The sequence below is a fragment of the Camellia sinensis genome, chromosome 12, assembly GCF_055761805.1.
Source record: "Camellia sinensis isolate YWXY chromosome 12, ASM5576180v1, whole genome shotgun sequence".
Classification (NCBI taxonomy): domain Eukaryota; kingdom Viridiplantae; phylum Streptophyta; class Magnoliopsida; order Ericales; family Theaceae; genus Camellia; species Camellia sinensis.
The window spans coordinates 94,530,336-94,547,252 of NC_138972.1; the positions used below are offsets into that span (position 1 = coordinate 94,530,336).

The 16,917-nt window shown below is 36.1% G+C and overlaps 1 protein-coding gene across 1 annotated transcript in view; it reads right to left on the reverse strand.

Annotated features, from left to right (window-relative positions):
* Nucleotides 1-2,325: 2,325 nt before the first annotated feature.
* The window catches only part of LOC114287031 (receptor protein kinase TMK1), a 91,460-nt gene continuing 76,868 nt past the window's right edge, over nt 2,326-16,917 (reverse strand). The window contains exon 3 of the mRNA XM_082899279.1: nt 2,326-2,428. The gene's annotated coding sequence lies outside the window, so the exon portion shown is untranslated. The remainder of the gene's footprint in view (nt 2,429-16,917) is intronic.

A 16,917-nucleotide genomic window follows, 5' to 3' on the forward strand; every position in this document is an offset into this window, starting at 1 on the left:
CAAGGGACGTACACAACGTGGACAATCGAGTTTTGGAAGGTTGAACTTTGGGAGCATTGATTTGGCACCCTTGTCGTACAACCGGTGTGCAGAACACCAAACAGCTATGCACTGGTTTGGCATATGTATGGTATGTAATGGGCAATGAAACTGTTGATATGTACACAGACTGCAATGCCTATGAATGGTTGCGGTCTAAGCTACGGTCTAAGCTACATTCATAGATACGTGACAGTACATACACAAGTGAGTTAGCGAGACAAACGAAAAGAGTCGGGTGGAAGGTCGTCGGAATTAATGTAAGTTGTGCAACCCAGAAATTGGGTGGGGACTGTAGAATACAAAATGTGGAACATACCTGTGCAAAGCCGACAGTGTTCACGTTAGAAACAACAATGGTAGACTGTCACAGAAGATGTTGGCCATAGAAGATAAACCCTAGAATGGATTATACATACATTCCCAAAAATATTTCACACATCCAACACCCCCACCAAACGTGGGATTATACATACCAAAATAAAATATAACACTGCACAATTTATGTGAGGGCATATCCGTCCACCACATAACAAAGTAAATTCAAAAAAGGAGTTATCAGTATGATATCCCTCCTAACATGGACTGGCCAATCAAACAAAATATTCTTGGGACCAAATGGAACACAATTTAGCCTTATGAGACTTTTCGATAAATTTTTCAAAAATTTATAATATTAATTATTAATGTTTATAATTTTTTTATTTTTTGATAAATAAGTTTCACAGACACAATATCAGTGTAATTCTCTCATATTTTTTCTGCTTTTAGGCCAAGTTTGGCATATTGCAAAAAAGTCAAAAAGTCAAAAAGTTACTCAAAAAGTTCAAAAGTTAACACTATTCACCAAAAGTCAACAATTACGGCTGCACAACTCCCAATCCTAACTAATTTTTCCCTACAAATCAATTTTTATAATTTTTTATTACACATTTTTTCATAAAAAGTCAAAAAATTAACCCAAACATCCATATTTTCTTCCTCAATTTTTTAGTCTAAAAAGACAAAAAGTGCACTTATTTAGGACACCCCAAACAACCCCTTAGACTCCCTACTAAACATTCTTAAAAAATATTATGAGTTTGGTGGTGAGAACGGGTAGAGGTTATCAATTTGGTTGTATTTTGTTTTAAATTTTAAAATTTTGGGTACTTGCATCCAATTTAAAAAATAAATAAATTTATATATTTAAAATCTATGTATCAAGATTTATTAAATAAAATATATATTGAATATGAAATTTTATGGAAAATTTTTGACATATATGAGAAATTTCTTAATTTTTGCAAGAGAAATCTCGATTTGTTAATTTCTTAATTGTTTGTGTATTTATAATTTTTTTTCAGTTTGAATTTCTCTCGGAATATTAAACCTTGTTGCATATAAAAAATATGTATATATAATTAAAAATAAAAAACAAACAAACCAACAAAACTAAACAAAACTAAACTAAACTGAATTTTTTTTATTAATTTATAAAATTAAGAAATTAATCCTTTATATATGTTGAGAATGATGTCTCTTTTTGGTCCCACACGGATGTTATCTACGCAGATTTAGGCCAAGTTTGGCAATTCAAAAATAATCTATCTTTTTTTCTTTTTTTCATCACATCACCTCTCTACTTTTCTGCACATCTTTTTATAAAAAATAAAAAATATACTTATTTAAGTCATCCCAAACAACTCCTTAAAAACTAGAAACGACCCAACTTATTATGATGTCACTTTTTGATCCCGCATGAATGTTATCCACTCAGATTAAAAAATCGGACACAACCCAAATTATTATTATTATTTTTTTTAAATCACATACCGTTTTGCATATGCAATAATTGGTTAAATTATACTTCTCTTCGTTTATATTTGGCCATTTTTCTAATTAATTTTTTTTTTCACTTTATCCCTTGCAAGTTTTTCTTAATTTATTCTTGAGGCTACTATCTATTCAAAATTAAATAAAAAAAAATCACATTAACTACCACACGATATTAAAAAAAAAAATTTATTGTATATTATTCATTCATTAGCCATAATTGAATGGATGTGTAAGTTTAGAAAAACAATGAAATACCATTTTTGAAGGCATTTTAGGTTTCATTATTTAACTATCGAGAATTACCAATATGAAAACTCACTCACATTGTCAAGTAGCAGCCTGGTCTATAAAAATATATGCATCAATTCTTACAAACATAAAAACGTCCAGTAGTTGGAACTCGAAAAAGACACTCACCAAAGTCGTAAGTTGAACTCACGACAACATTACTCCTTCCCTTAATATTAGTTTTTAGACATTGATGCTCTGAAAGTTGAATGTTACCTCAGGAAACAAAATGCTTTCCCCTGATCTAAAACGTGGAGAATAACATTCCTACTAGCCAAGTTCCCTTTCAAGAAAAGAAAAATTAGGGTAAAGATTCAAAGCATTATTAACTACTATGACAATTAGTAGTTGTTTGACATGTGCTATATATGTACACTTTTTAATTTTTTGGTTAAAAAAATAAAGAAAAAAAAATGCATGTTTGGGATAACTTTTTGACTTTTTATGAAAAAATATATAATAAAATATTATAGTAAAATCAAAATGATAATTTTATCTTTTTGACTTTTTAACTTTTTGGATAGTTGAATTCAAAAGTAAAATAATAGTTTTTTTGCCCCATAATCTACTCTTGAATAGTATAGATTTTTTAACATTTTTAAGTAACTTTTAAACTTTTAAACTTTTTTAGTTTATTCCAAACAATGCCACAAAAAGCTGCTTGAAGAAGTTTTAACCAATGATATGAAATTGATATAGGAGATTAACAAAATCTATAGAGCAATATACACACACATATATATATATATATATATATATCAAGGAATAACAAATTAAAAATTGGCACCAACAATTCCATTTTCCCTATGTATATCTACATTTTTGACAACTCCCAGCTCAAAGCCGATGTGTTACTGTTTTTTGAGCACTTGCAAACTTATAAGCTTCTATTCGATGGCAAGTTATCATCAGCCTCATTCTGCAATGGCACTTGTTTCATTGCGGAGGAAAGAGGCAGTAGCTCAATTGCCTTTCACAACACTCATTGGACATATACCTGGTTTGATCAAATCCAGAGATTTATTTGCGGGGGAAGACAAGGAAACAAATGGGTCTTAACTCTTAACAACCCACCCTCATAAATTTTTTATTTTATTTTAATGGGAGGATTCTCCCCAATTCACACAATGTTGTTGGTCTGGGCTTTTACTTGATTTTGATTATTTGAATGGTTTAGTTTAGAATGATATAATATTTTCATGTCATATTATTTCATTATATTTGTTTTAAGAAAATAGACGAAATGTTAATTTAAAAATAAATTATTATTTTTTCTAAAACTAAAATTGATAAAATTGATTCTATAATTATCAAATTAATTTTATTTATTTTTCATAAATGATCTACATATATGGGTCTAATAGAATAAATAATTCAGATTATTAAGGTGAGACTCATGATGAACCTCATGAGTCTTTAATTATTTCACTAATAAAAAATAATTATTTTTTAACTAATTTTAAATATATATTTTTTTTTAAATTTAAAAAAAAATCAAAAAAATCACTGAAACAAACCAATATCAAATCCCCTCAGATTTATTGCATGATCATTTTGTTTTGTTGTTTGGAATTTGTATACTTTGCCATACGATCATGATATGCTTCTTTTGTGAAAAAGCTGTTGGAAATGGTTGGGAAAATTCTGAGTAAATCAGAATTTATTTTTTAAGTTTGGTCTATTTTTTAAATGGGTTTTGTGTGTTGATTTTCGCGGGTCAAAGTGGTAACGCGTTCTATGCCGCGTTGTGATTCACGTGGTATATTTGGTTGCTCAAAACCATTATCGAGTGAATGGAAAATTGAAATTAAAGTGTGCTCCATAGAAATGGAGTTTTGGTGAAAATTTCTTAAGGTTTGTATAAATGGCTTGTCCCACATTGATTTGGTGGGAAGTTTTAAATGGGTTTATATAGCTTGGAGTTATAACTTGGAGAGGGCCCCAAGGGGCACCCCAAGTTTGTAGAAGGGAGAGGTTATGGGCTAGACCCATTGGACCCAAAAATCACCACACGCGCATCGCCGGTCAAGCTGGCCTGGGCATGGGTGCGTGGTGTACCTATCTTTTTTGGGTCAAAAATATTTGAATTTAATTTTATTTTTTAGTAAAATAAAATCCAGAATTCAAATTAATTCTGAAAATAAACTGGTCTGACTTTACTGTATACCCAAACAGGTCCCTTCTGTTTTTATCTGTTTGAATTTTGAACCCAACAGATTTAAATCTGTTTAATTCAAAACCAAACAGGTTTCATACCTGTTCAAACAGGTTGCACCTGTTTAATTCAAAATCTGCAGCCACCAATACATCTATAAATAGACTAGTTCCTCATTTGGATTTATACTCGAATTTTCGTCCATCTTTTGCTGGAAATCATCTCTGCATTTTGCTGCATTTATTCTATTATTTTTCTGTCAGAAAAGAGTGTATACACTAAGTGTGTTCGTAGAACAAATAAATTGTAGTGCTGCATTTATTTGTTGTTGATCATTTCATCATGGGAGATAGACGTCCATATTCTGAAAGCACCGAGGAGAGGACGAATCTGTCTTAAGGACACAGTGTCAAACACTGGACTTGATCAGATTATTATTTGAAAAAATTAATCAAGTAAGTTGTTTAATTTATTATTCTATTTTATTTATTTATTTAAATCAGATTTTAATTTTATTTTTGTAACAAAATAAAATATGTTTTTATTTATTTAATTATATTTCTAATTTGATTTTTGTAATCAAACATTTTTCTCTCATTTCCTTTATTTCTTTTGTTTTCTGTTTGTTGTTAAGTACACAAACAGAATTAATCTTTTTAAATACAGTGAAGATTGTCCAACAATCTTAAGACATAATATTTTTGGTGTCTTCATTGTATTTAATTTTCTGTGTTTTCAAAGTGATATTCTGGTTGGAAAATACAAATAGTATTATAAACTATTTGACAGATAGTAGTAATATACTGTCTATTTTCTTTGACAACTAGTAGTAATATACTGGTGTCATTAACAATTGCGGAATATTATTTGGTGTTACAGAAAATTATTGTAGTATTTTATTTTTCTAGTTTTAGTAACAAGGAAAATAAAATTATTTTGTATTATAATTTATTTTCTGGTTTTAGTAACTAGAAAATTAATTTGTGGTTTGTTTTTTTGATTTTTGTAATCAGATTTTATGGCTACTACAACTGAAATTGCAATTGGAAGTGGTACTCCAATTGTTACACCAACATCGGTCCCTATCCAGAACCATGTTCAAGTATCAATCAATCGTGGAGAAAAACCAGAAAAATTTAACGGTACTGAGTTTAAGAGATAACAGCAGAAGATGCTGTTCTATCTTACAACTCTTAATTTGGCCTGGTTTCTCCATGAAGAGGCTCCAGCACTTAAAGAAGGTGAAAGTGATCGGCAAGTTGTTACCGTTGTAGATGCTTGGAAACATTCAGATTTTCTGTGCAGAAACTACATCCTCAATGGCCTTGACAACACGCTGTATAATGTTTACAGTCCTTTGAAGTCAGCAAAAGAATTGTGGGATTCTTTGGAGAAGAAATACAAGACAGAGGATGTCGGCACGAAGAAATTTGTTGTCGGTAAATTTCTAGACTTTGTTATAGTAGACTCCTAAACGGTAATTTCTCAAGTTCAAAATTTTCAAATAATTTTGCATGATATTCATTCAGAAGGTATGCCTCTTAGCGAGTCTTTCCAAGTCGCTGCTTTAGTGGAAAAGTTACCACCGACTTGGAAAGATTTCAAAAATTATTTAAAACATAAACGCAAGGAGATGACCATGGATGAATTGATTGTAAGATTGATAATTGAGGAAGATAACCGAAAGGCTGAAAAGAGGAATGAGAAAAATCCCATTGAGTCCAAGGCTAATGTGGTTGAACAAGTTCATAAACCACATAACAAAAAGAAGAAGTTTACTGGAGATGGTCCTAAACAAGGCAATAGCAACAAGAAGTTCAATGGAAAATGCTATAACTGTGGCAAGATTGGACATCGAGCTTTTGACTGCCGCTGCCCTAAGAAGGATCATGGAAGTACAAGCAAGAAGACTACCAATTAGGCCAATGTAACTGAACTAGATTACATCTCTGACGGAGTAAATGACATCAACCTCTCTGCTATGGTGTCTGAGGCTAACTTGGTTGGAAATCCCAAAGAGTGGTGGGTTGACACAGGAGCAACTCGTCACATATGTGCGGACAAGAAGATGTTTACTACCTACATTGAGACTGCAAATGGTGAACAACTTTTCATGTGAAATTCGTCTACTTCTACTGTGGCTGGACAAGGAAAGGTGAACTTGAAGATGACATCAGGGAAAGAACTGTGACAACCCTCATCTCTGTTTAGTGCTAATCCATGATTAAGCATGATAAGTAATTGAACAGACTGAAATTCTGAACTGAATGCATGAGTATGTTGCTTGATTGCATTTTCTATCTGTTTGACTGTTCATTGATCGGTTCATGTTTTAAGTTCAAATTGCAAATTGAAGGCCTTATCGACGACCGAATCTGAAATTGATTTGTATTATATGTTAGTTAGAATTTATGTGATTTTACGGTAGGTTTAATTTAAATTTGATTGGGAATTATTAAATTAGATTATATAAAGTTGTATCACATTAGTTTGCACTTTTTACCAAATTACCATTGAGTGGCCATTTCCTACAAACTTTGTTTGGCACCTTCATACATCATTTTTCAGCCACTTCCTTAGGCCAAACCATGAGAGAGAGGGAGAGTAGAGGAAAATTGGTTTCATCAAGAGTTTTGCTTGGAAACTTAGAAGATTTGAAGGTTGATTGCATAATTGAACTTCTATACCTAAAATTGAAGACCTAAGGTAGAGATTTCACCTTTCTCATTGTGAATTTGAGTTGTATCTTGCAAGGTTCATGGTAATTTAGAGTTTAAAGTCAACGATTAATTGAAAGAGTTGAATTATGAGCTAATTCATGCATGCATGTTCATATTCTTGCATTTTGAGGTTGCTTTGCATGAATTCCTTCCATGCATGTGTATATTTTGAATGTAGTCCATGAATTCACCATGTTCTTAAGCTTAATCTTGCATTTGGCCAAGTTTTAGAGCACTTAATTCATAAGAGTTCTTGCATGTTATGTTTCTACATAGATCATGAGAGTTTCTTTGAAATTGTGTTCAATTGACTTACCTTTGGGCTTGATTTTACAAAATTGATCTTCAAAACATGTTGTAGTATGAGTTTTCAAGTGTTTTCCAGAAAATGGGCCTAAAAGGGTGAGTTTTGATGTATTGAATGCTTGGTTTAAGCTTGGGAGGCAAATCTGGAAATTCCAGATTTTGGCTTTCATGCTCGAGCGAAGGAATGCTGGCTCAAGCGTAGATTGCAAGCTCTCAGGTTTTTGGTGCACGCAGACGCATGCTCGAGCGAGGGAACCTATGCTCGAGCGAGGACTATGTCTTACGCTCGAGCGAGCGTCGACCGAGCATCGAGTGGGAATTTTCAACATCCAGCACTTTTTGCATTTTTACAGACCGCTCGAGCGAGGAAGTCCACACTCGAGCGACCCCACTATTTTGACAAGCTCGCTCGAGCGAAGAAAGCCACGCTCGAGCGAGACCCCTATTTTTTGAAAATTTTGAAAAGTGTTTTAAAGTACATCTTTTCTTCCTCATTTCATCCTAGGCATTCCTAGGCCTAGTTTAAGGCATCTTAATGAGGTTATTGACGTAGAACCACACTGAGTCAAGATAGGGACTAAGTTGTTGATTCCCAAGTGTGTAACTTAGTGTGTGTTCGTTCTGTAACTGTGTAGGGTTGGCATCCGAGGACGCTCATTAGCTGCCTATAGCTCAATGCTTCGTGAGTAACAATGTTGTAAAGATATGTTCAATCATGAATATTTTCTGAATGATCTACTGTACTGCTTTCTAAAATGATATTTCTTACTGAATGAATGTTTGTCCTATTTGTGCACTGAGTTCGTGGCATCCTTAGCAATCTACTGTTACTGTACTGTTACTGCTACTGTTACAGAGATCTCTGTCGATTCCCATGTTTGGGACCATTACTGTTTACTGTTATGATGGCCATCAACTGACTGTTCGGTCTGTTAAGACCTATTGTACTGTTTTGCTATTGGATGTACCACATATAACTGCTATGGTTTCTAAATGACTGATATGACTGTTTAATGACTGAAAGGACATTCATTCTTAACCTCTTTACACAGTTGTTATTCACTGGGCTTTAGCTCACTGTTTATATTTATATGTAGGTGTTCAGGCACCGGATCGATGTTAGGAGCGTCGGGTTAACTCCCTTTTTGCCAAGCCAACCATTGTGCCTCACCTCGAGATTCCAAGTCTGACCGAGCTAAGGCTAGTTTAGGGTGTTTCAGTTTCACCCTTCCGTCTTTGTTTTGTAATACTGTTTAAGACTTGTACGGTACTCTAAATGTTTGTACATATAGTGTATATATGTTTTGCTTATGAATGTGAATATGTTCGAAAAAGTCTTTTTGCATACAGACTGTCACAGCTCATTGGACATCTTTTATTACTGTTTTGGCTTCTGCCAGCCCCTGTACTCTATATTACTGTCTTTACTATCAGGCAGGCCTTCGGTAATCACGGATTACTGGCCGGTTACGGTGCTAAACCCATAGGGGCGGGTTTGGGTCGTGACAGAGTGGTATCAGAGCGATATCAAACCACGAGTTATACCGCACACACATTTCTAAATGAGCTATAGGATGTACTAGAAAAGTGAATAGGGCATTGCATAAGTATTGAAAAAGTGTGTGTGGCCATGACATGAATATATGCGCTAATGTGCTAATGTGTTTAAGTAAGCAATTCCTATGTTTATTATTACTGTGTTGCATATAATGAAATGGACAATGCAAGGAATGCCGATGAAACAGAATCATCTGATGCCAAAATGGCAAGATTGGAAAGAACAGTTGAACTGTTGACTGAGGCCTTGAGGCTACAACAGAACCAACAGCCCCCACCTCCTCCAGTTCAACCCGAGCAGAATGCTAATGATAATATAATTGCTCTGACACAGAAATTCAGCAAAATGAAACCACCATCCTTTCAGGGAGGCCTTGAACCACTAAAGGCCGAAGCATGGGTGCTAGAAACGGAGAAGTTGTTTGAAGTGTTTCCATGTTTTGAGGCACACAAAGTGTTACTGGCTACCTTCACTTTACAAGAAGAGACCAAACGGTGGTGGATGCTTGTCCGTGACACCGACAATGTTATGACTTGGGCTCAGTTTAAGGGAGCCTTCTTTGAGAAATATTTTCCTCAGTGTGTCAGGGATCGTAAAGTAACTAAATTTGAACAGTTAAAGCAGCGTACCATGTCAGTAGCAGAGTATGAATCAAAGTTTACCGAACTCGCCAGATATGCACCACACATGGTGGACACTGATTACAAAAAGGCCAGGAAGTTTAAAGGCGGCCTTAATGTAGAGATACTTGACAGAATCAATGTGCTGAAATTACTGAAATATGTAGATGTTCTTGACCGAGCAATAATGGCCGAGTCAAATATCGAAGCATTGAAACAGACTGAAACACTAGCAACTAAGTGGCGCGGTAAGAGACGAGGCTTTAAGTTTAAGAAAGGCCAAAACAATTCATTGAACAAGAAGCAAAACACTGGGTCTTCGAACAGTTCTAGCCAAGGTAACAATTCCATACCGCCCTGTTCAGAGTGTGGCAAGAGACACAAGGGGGTATGCTATAAAATCTCTGATGCTTGTTACAGGTGTGGCAAGGTGGGCCACATGGTCAAAGATTGTCTTTCCACTTCTCAAGGCAACAGTAAAGCTACAGCTAGCGCCGTAGCATCAACTGCTCCACCGAAACACAACCCCAAAGCTACCGGAAAGGAACCTGTAAGGCAAGACCGGGTATTTGCACTCGTACCGGGAGATGTGTAGAATACCGAGACGGTTGTGTCAGGTATACTCTCTATTTGTGCTCAAAATGCTTATGTTCTGATTGATTCGGGGTCTACACATTCATATGTCTCGCATGTTTTTTCGCAAAAATTAAATAGACCACTGGAACCCATGAACTATTTGTTAGCTGTATCGTCACCCGTTGGGGAATCCATGACATGTGCTTATATGTATCCTACATGTGAGATTGTTGTTGGAGATGCGCATTTGTATATTGATTTACTGCCATTGAACATTGACTACTTTGATGTAATCTTGGGAATGAACTGGTTAACAAAATATCATGCTACCATAGACTGTGTAACAAAACAAGTTGTTTTCCGTCCACCTGGATTGCCCGAATTTGTATTTAACGGAGTTGGAGTAGTACCTCCCCCATACCTGATTTCATCCATGAAAGCATTTAAACTAATTAGAAAGGGGTGTAAAGGGTATCTATGTTGTTTATTGACTGTACCTACTGATGCTAAAGCTAATGTGGATAGTTTTCCTATAGTCAGAGAATTCCTAGATGTTTTTCCAGATGATTTGCCAAGGGATTTGATTGACAGGGACATTGAGTTCACCATTGATGTGATTCCGGGTACACAGCCAGTTTCCAAAGCTCCGTACAGAATGGCACCTACCGAACTGAAAATTTAGCTACAGGAACTGTTAGATAAAAAGTTTATCAGGATCAATACTTCACCGTGGGGCGCTCCAGTTTTGTTTGTGAAAAAGAAAGACAGCTCCTTGAGACTATGCATTGACTACTGTGAGCTGAACAAGGTAACAGTGAAAAACAAATATCCATTGCCTCGAATTGATGATTTGTTTGACCAGTTGCAGGGCGCCCAGGTGTTCTTTAAAATTGACCTTAGATCCGAATACCACCAGTTAAAAGTCAAACCAGAGGACATTGAAAAAACTGCCTTTCAAACGAGGTATGGACATTACGAATTCCTTGTTATGCCTTTCGGAGTTACTAATGCACCTGCCGCATTTATGGACCTTATGAACAGAATTTTTAAACCGTTCCTCGATGAATTTGTAGTTGTGTTCATAGATGGCATTCTGATTTATTCCAAAAGTAGAGAAGAACATGAACACCATTTGAGAATTGCCTTACAGACCCTAAGAGAACAGAAACTGTATGCAAAACTGACAAAGTGTGAATTTATGTTTTTAGGACATATGATTAGTAAGGATGGCATTACAGTTGACCTGCAGAAAATTGAAGCAGTGGTGAATTGGCCTAGACCGACTAATGTTACTGAAGTTCGAAGCTTCCTAGGCTTAGCCAGGTACTACAGAAGGTTTGTAAAAGATTTCTCCAAAATTGCCCTACCATTGACTCAGTTGACTCAAAAGGGAAAACCATTTGACTGGACCGATCAGAGGGAATCAGCTTTCCAAGAACTGAAGACACGACTGGTGACTGCACCGATTCTCACCCTACCCTCAGGTACGGATGGATTTACTGTTTTTAGCGATGCTTCTTACAAGGGTTTGTGATGTGTCTTAATGTAGAATGGTAAAGGTATTGCATATGCTTCCCGACAACGGAGACCGCATGAGAAAAATTATCCGACCCATGACTTAGAACTTGCTGCAGTAGTGTTTGCATTGAAAATCTGGCGTCAGTACCTATATGGGGCAACATGTGAGGTGTACACAGACCACAAGAGTTTGAAGTACTTCTTTACACAGAAAGAACTAAACATGAGGCAACGGAGATGGTTAGAACTGATAAAAGATTATGACTTGCAAATTTTGTACCATTCGGGGAAAGCTAACACCGTCGCTGATGCACTTAGTCGGAAATCAGTTGGAAATTTAGCCTGTTTACTCATCGGGCGGAAAGAATTGCTATGTGACCTTGAAAAACTTGAAGTTGAGATTGTTTTGCATGAACAAGGTGGAGCATTAGCTACTATCTCTGCCCAACCAGCACTTATTGAAGAGATCAAAGAGAAACAACAGCAAGATGATTTTCTGAAAAAGATCATTGATGAACGGGAATCCAAACCGAGGCCGGACTTTAAGTTTGAGAACAATGTGTTGAAATTTCAGGAAAGATTGTGTGCACCAAATGATTCTGAACTGAAAAGACGAGTTTTGCAGGAAGGCCACAATTCGAAACTTTCCATCCATCCGGGAAATACGAAAATGTACCAAGACTTGAAACTGAATTTCTGGTGACCGGGAATGAAGAAAGAAATTGCTAACTTTGTATCGAAATGTCTTCATTGCCAACAAGTTAAAGCCGAACATCAATGACCCGCAAGTTTACTGCAGCCCTTACCAATACCGGAGTGGAAATGGGAACATATTACTATGGATTTCATTGTCGGTTTACCTCGCTCCAGTAAAGGTATGGACTCCATTTGGATTATTGTTGATAGACTGACTAAATCTGCTCACTTCTTACCTATCAAAACAAATTATAATGCGAAAAAATTGGCCATAATTTATATTGATGAGATTGTTAGATTGCATGGAGTGCTTGTATCTATTGTTTCTGATAGGGATTCGAAGTTTACATCGAGATTTTGGCAAAGCCTACAGACAGCATTGGGTACTAAACTGAGACTGAGTAGTGCATACCATCCTCAGACAGATGGCCAGTCAGAAAGAACCATCCAGACTCTGGAAGATTTACTGCAGATGTGTGTTCTTGATTTCCAGGGAAATTGGGAAAGTCATCTACCTTTGGCTGAATTTGCCTACAACAACAGCTTTCACTCGAGTATTGGTATGGCGCCTTTCGAGGCTTTATATGGCAGGAAATGTCGATCTCCTATCTGCTGGGCAGAAGTTGGAGATGGGCCTTTGCTTGGGCCCGAGATTATACAGGAAACCACAGAAAAGGTAAAACTGATTCAGCAAAGATTGAAAACCACCCAAAGACGGCAGAAAAGTTATGCGGATGTCCGAAGGCGAGACAGGGTATATGAAGTAGGTGATCATGTTTTTGTTAAAGTGACACCGATGAAAGGCTAGACCCGTTTTGGGGTCAAGGGTAAGCTAGCGCTGTCACAACCCAAACCCGCCCCTATGGGTTTAGCACCGTAACCGGCTAGTAATCCGTGATTAGCGAAGGCCTACTTAACAGTAATAATAGTAATACAAAGTACAGGGGCTGGCAGAAGCCAAAACAATAATAAAAGATGTCCAATGAGCTGTGACACGTCTGTATGCAAAAAAGGACTTTTCATAACATATTCACATTCTGAACCAAAACAGTATATACATACATATACAATCATCCAGGGCAGGGACCTAATCCCTATTAGAACAGTACAGTACAGGTACAGGTACAGGTACAATCAGTCTATACAAAAACAGAGACAGAAAGGATGAATCTAAACACCCCAAAAGCCCTAGCTTGAAGGACTTGGAACCTCACAGTAAGACACGGTAGTTGGCTTGATAAAAGGGAGTTAAACCCAATGCTCCTAGCTCCGATTCGAAGCCTAGACACCTACATATATATATAAACAGTAAGCTAAAGCCCAGTGAATAACAGTTGTGTAAAGAGGTTAAAAATGAATGTCCTTTCAGTCATTAAACAGTCATATCAGTCATTTAGAAATCATAGCAGTTATATGTGGTACATCCAATAGCAAACAGTACAGTAGGTCTTAACAAACTGAACAGCCAGTTGATGGCCATCATATTAGTAAACAGTAGTGGTTCCAAACATGGGAACCGACAGAGATCTCTGTGACAGTAGCAGTATAGTACAATAACAGTAAATTGCTATGGATGCCACGAATACAGTTTGCAAATAGGACAAGTATTCATTCAGTAAGAAATATCATTTCAGAAAGCAGTACATTTGATCATTCAAAAAGTATTCATGATTGAATATATCTTTACAACATTGTTACTCATAGAGTTCTGGGTTACAGATAGGCTAGTGAGCGTCCTCAAATACCAACCCTATACAGTTACAGAACGAACACACACTAAGTTACACACTTGGGAATCAATGACTTAGTCCCTATTTTGACTCGGTGTGGTTCTATAGCATTATCCTCATTAAGATGCCTTAAACTAGGCCTAGGAATGCCTAGGATGGAATGAGGATGCAAAGATGCACTTTAAAACACTTTTCAAAATTTTCAAAAAACATGGGTCTCGCTTGAGCGTGGCTTTCTACGCTCGAGCGGACATGCAGACAAAGGAGCTTCGCTCAAGCGTGACTTTCTTCGCTTGAGCGGACTGCAAAAGTACTGGATACAAGAAATTCACACTCGATGGGCGCTCGACCCCCGCTCGAGCATGAGACACAAGTCCTCGCTAGAGCGAACTGTAAACACATGCAAAGTACTGGATACATGCATTTCACGCTTGAACGTTACTTTACTCGCTCGAGCGGACTGCATGAACTCAGAGTGTACGCTCGAGCGTGAAGTTCCTCGCTCGAGCGTGGATCCAAAATCTGGAATTTCTAGATTTGTCTCCAAGCATGAAACTCAACATTTAAAGCATCAAATTCGATCATTTTGGGCTAATTTTCTGGAAAACACTTTAACACTCATAATATGACATGTTTCAAAGATCAATTTGCAAAATCAAAGTCCAAAGGTAAGTCAATTGAACACCATTTTCAAATAAACATCAAGAACATGATGAACATGCAACATGCATGAATTTAATCAACTTCAAAGCTTCCAATACCTAATCAAATGAGTCAAGACTTCTAAAAACATGATGAATTCATGAACTATAGTCAAGATATGGACATGCATCTGGAAATTCATGAAGAACAATCTCAAAATGCAAGAATATGTACATTCATGCATGATACAAGCTCACTATTCCATATTTTAAGCCATAACTTGGCTCTAGACTCCAACATTCCTCTAAACCATGCAAGAACCAACTCAATTCATAAACAAGAAGGTAAAAGATCTACCTTAAGTCTTCAATTTCAAGTTTAGAAGCTCAATTGAGCAATCTATTCTTCAATTCTTCAAGTTCTCCAAGCAATTCTCTAGATGAAACCAAGCTCTCCTAACTCTCTCTCTCTCTCTCTCTAATCGGTTTAGGCTCAAGAAAAGGCTGAAGAAATGTGATGCCAAGCCTAGGTAAATCAAGACTAATAGATGGCCTAGCATTATCCACTAATGGCAATTTGGTAAATAACTCAAATTGATGTAATACAACTTTTTAATCTAATTAAATCATACCAAATCAAATTTCAACTAAATTTATCATAAAATCACATAAATTCTTATTAGCATAAAACACTAATCAGTTTTGGATTCGGCCGCCGATAAGGCTTTCAATTTGCAGTTTAAAACATAAAACATGAACATATCATTTAGCAGTCAAACAGATAGATTTGCATTTAAACTAATACACTCAATCAATCAATTCAGAATTTCAGTTAATCAGTCACTTAACATGCTTAATCATAGATTAGCACTAATCAGTGGTGAGGGTTGTCACAAGCGCCAAGGTATGTCGGACCGTATGAAATCGTTGAGAAGATAAATCCGGTGGCGTATCAAGTAGCACTTCCTCCTGATATGGAGCATATGCATAACGTCTTCCATATTTCAATGTTGAGGGACTATCTCCGGGATCCCTTTCATGTTATTGAGCCTACCCGTGTAGTGTTAAGTGACGACTACACTTATGAAGAACGACCTATTCAGATTGTAAATCGACGGATCAAGAAGTTGAGAAATAAAGATATCCCGTTGGTAAAAGTTGATGGGAAAAACCATGGTGGCACTTATGCCACCTGGGAAAGAGAAAATGATATGTTGAAGAGATATCCTGAATTGTTCCCACTGAATGCGGTATTCTTCCGTAATGAAGGTAATCCGAGTTTGGCTCGGAGGACCAAACTCTTTTTAAGGAGGGGAGACTGTGACAACCCTCACCTTTGTTTAGTGCTAATCCATGATTAAGCATGATAAGTAATTGAACAGACTGAAATTCTGAACTGAACGCATGAGTATGTTGCTTGATTGCATTTTCCATCTGTTTGACTGTTAATTGATCGGTTCATGTTTTAAGTTCGAACTGCAAATTAAAGGCCTTATCGGCGACCGAATCTGAAATTAATTTGTATTATATGTTAGTTAGAATTTATGTGATTTTATGGTAGGTTTAATTTAAATTTGATTGGGAATGATTAAATTAGATTAAATAAAGTTGCATCACATTAGTTTACACTTTTTACCAAATTGCCATTAAGTGGCCATTTCCTACAAACTTTGTTTGGCACCTTCATACATCATTTTTCAGCCACTTCCTTAGGCCAAACCGTGAGAGAGAGGGAGAGTAGAGGAAAATTGCTTTCATCAAGAGTTTTGCTTGGAAACTTAGAAGATTTGAAGGTTGATTGCATAATTGAACTTCTATACCTAAAATTGAAGACCTAAGGTAGAGATTTCACCTTTCTCATTGTGAATTTGAGTTGTATCTTGCAAGGTTCATAGTAATTTAGAGTTTAAAGTCAAGGATTAATTTGAAGAGTTGAATTATGAGCTAATTCATGCATGCATGTTCATATTCTTGCATTTTGAGGTTGTTTTGCATGAATTCCTTCCATGCATGTGTATATTTTGAATGTAGTCCATGAATTCACCATGTTCTTAAGCTTAATCTTGCATTTGGCCAAGTTTTAGAGCACTTAATTCATAAGAGTTCTTGCATGTTATGTTTCTACATAGATCATGAGAGTTTCTTTGAAATTGTGTTCAATTGACTTACCTTTAGGCTTGATTTTAAAAAATTGATCTTCAAAACATGTTGTAGTATGAGTTTTCAAGTGTTTTCCAGAAAATGGGCCCAAA